The sequence below is a fragment of the Pinus tabuliformis genome, chromosome 7, assembly GCF_031772625.1.
Source record: "Pinus tabuliformis cultivar Carrire ecotype Pingquan chromosome 7, CPIR1, whole genome shotgun sequence".
Taxonomy (NCBI): domain Eukaryota; kingdom Viridiplantae; phylum Streptophyta; class Pinopsida; order Pinales; family Pinaceae; genus Pinus; species Pinus tabuliformis.
Genome location: NC_142293.1, coordinates 1,370,728,596 through 1,370,731,885, shown reverse-complemented (window position 1 = coordinate 1,370,731,885; position 3,290 = coordinate 1,370,728,596).

The window sequence follows — 3,290 nt, the reverse complement described above, 5'->3', positions numbered from 1 at the left end:
AACTACACATATCTAAGCTACTCATAACCAATGGTATTGCACAAACATGTAAATGAATCACAACATCAACACTATGGACTAGACAACACAACTACAGGTCTATATTAATGATAGGAAAGAGTGATTACATCCATCAGTTGCATCAAGCTTCCCTTACTTCTCCAATTCCTCTCTCTCTCTCTCTTCTTAACCTCTTAGTGAACCAATATCGCATGCAAAGCTTTGACAGTAAGTAGGAAATCCTTTTAATTCTTTCAACCTCCTTCACAATGCCCCAAGCCTCAAATATATAGAACGAGAGGCTAATCCTTGCCAACTCTTTCATGAGTTCCCTTTGGCAAAAGTTGGGATGTTTCCATGCTTTATTTCTCTTTCCCTTTTCATTAGACTCTGTTAGGAATAGAAATATCCTCAAACAAGTCAAATATGGATGTTTCCTGCTTTTCAGGTTGACATATGAGTAAATAGTGGGATATTATTCAGTCAAACTGCTCCTTTAACCTCCGGAAACTCACCAAAGCTAACTAACGTTGCCCCTAAGGAAACATAGAGTGTTACCCTAGGGACTAATGACCCTGGTTCATGCTTGAGGAGCGTTATAAAGCTTCTTTCTAGTTCCTGGGGTGTGTTATCTTGGAAAATAGGGTTGTGAACTTGGTCAATATTTCTGTCAAACTACCTTTCTCCTCTGAGCAGATGAGGAGGTCATTTTCCTATATAATATAGAGTAGCACTAGTGAATTCATTAGTGCACCAATTTATTATTAGTCCTCTATTAGTTCCAAAAATAATTAGAACTAATTTAATTGAATTGTTGACAAGGTGGTTTCGTATAGATGAGGTTGAATCCTCCCATCTTTCCCTCTTTGTCTTATCCCTATGAGCTACCTCCTTGATATGTGGGACTAATCCTATCTTTGGAGAAGTCCTAACTCCCTTGCCCAGTCTATAAATTCATCCTCTCCCATTCCCAAATGGTTGGTCAGGTTAGAGGTTGGGTTGGTCTATGTCCATTTGCACCCCTATGCTGAGCTTGTGCTTAGAGGCTATTCATTAGACTTAGAGAAGGAGTGTTTGGAGAGTTTCTTGGCTTGGACTTGGATTACCACTGAAGGAGAGCCTTTCAACATCAAGGCTATGGTTATAAGCTTCCCTTTATTCCTTAAATAACATAAAATTGTCGGTTCATCTTCCCAAAATATATATTTTCATGTATGTATTAGATGGCCATTCCTTGATCAGCTAAGTAGGTTGTTATTTGATTTGCTATTGGTTTTCGCATGCTTTGTTGTCTCTTGATCACTTGTGCAGGTACATAAGCACTGAGAGAAGCAGGAACAAGTCTGTGACACAAGCGTTTCGAGGCCCTCAACAAAGGAAATCAGAATAACATCAGAACGAGGCAGGTTATCTCTTTCATTCTACTTTTCAATTATAACTTAGGAAGATGTTGTTGGAAATACTAAGAAGCAGGGGTGAATCAGTATTCCTTTCAATGAGTATTATTATTAATCTTTTAGAGCATTAGCTAATCTTCAATTATTATCAGTTCTTGTACAATGATAGCAGTAAACAAAAGGAACACAGATGCACACAGTTTTTAAGGTGGAAATCCCCTCCGGGAAGAAAACCACCTGAATGCTTTTCTAATAATTCCTTAATCTTCAAATCCAATTGAAAAGAAAGCTCCAACTTCCTAGAATCTGGAGAAGCATTCTTCTCCAACTCCCATTGGATGGATACTCCAATGCCCAAGATTCTTCAGTAGTCAACTGAACAGATGCCCAACACCTAATGAGCTACAATTCACCCTAGCACCACCCTAACACCCTAAATTTTTCATAGGATTGAACCTGTTGCTGACTTCATGCACCAACCTAGCACCACCCTACCACCCTATAGAATAATAAAAGAAGAATTTACTCTCATACCAAGGAAAATGGTCCACTTTACAATGATATAGAATGATGTAGAAGAAGAAGACACACTAGACCATAACCCCAACTATAACACAACCACCTAATGATTATTCTAGACCTCCCAACATTGCCTCTTCAATTCTTGGTAGATAGACACTTGTACAACTTTTCCATTGATGCTTTTACAATGACTCTGTACAATGATACTTTTACAATGACTGTATGCAGTGTTTCCCACTTGAAGACCTCATATGGTGAACTTCTTGTTGTTGTTCTGCACCTTGATTGTTGCTCTTGTCATGCTACCCTTTCTCACTCTTAAGAACATTAGATTATGCATTGAGTCTTCTCTTGATGAATATATAATACCTGCAAAAAGTCTTCAAGGAAATACCCATGACATGATAATATCAAAAATTACCTCATCCTATAGAGCATATTCCAGTGCTAAACAAAAAAAACAAATTAGAATAAAATAACTTAATGCAATTAAGAGATGAACATGCATATACAGAAGATACTTACTTGGAGCTTACCTCTGCTACACCTTGCTCTTTGCTGCCCTAGAAAGTTTGCTGCCTTCTAGGAGCACTATATTGAATCTGATGTATCTCTGTGATTTTAGATCCCCAATATGTTATCTTTAGTACTGTAGTATCCCTCTGAGTCTTCTTTCCAATGCCATAGGTCTGCATCGATTTGGATTCTTCAAGGCAAAGTTATGCCCAATATCTCACAATGACCTAATTATGGACTAGTTCAGTAGAGAAAATTTGTACGACGTGCCACGTGTCACTGTGTCCTCCTTCAGATCCAAAAATGATACAATGAAAACTTCCATTCATGCACTATCTACCCCTATTTACAAAATTCCAATCCACTTCCCAGAAAGAGAGTTATGAAGATTTTCCCAAGATCACCTCTTTGAGATGAAATTAGGAAGCCTGCAAAAACCCTAACTTCAACAGATCATATCTTCAAAAATATAGAGAACCAAGATCACAAATTCGGTCACAAAGTTCATCAATATTTGCGCTCAAATGGGTTTTAATTTCAGCATACAATACTTCGCAAAAATAAAGTTATAGCAAGAATTCCACAATCGCTACTTTTGGAGGATATAAGAAATTTCCTTTTATAGAGTTGAGAGGAGCTTCTATAGAGAATGATGGATGGATTTTAGGAGCTTGAAAAATTATTAATTATTGACTATTCAATGACAAAAATCAATGATAAATGACATTCCACAACCCCATGGGGTTTTAGCCCACTAATTGGGGTTACTAACTTCAATGTTGAATAATTTACAAATCGTGAGGAATTACAAGGAGAGCTATATACAGATAGAAAGATATTTTTGAGTAGAGTATT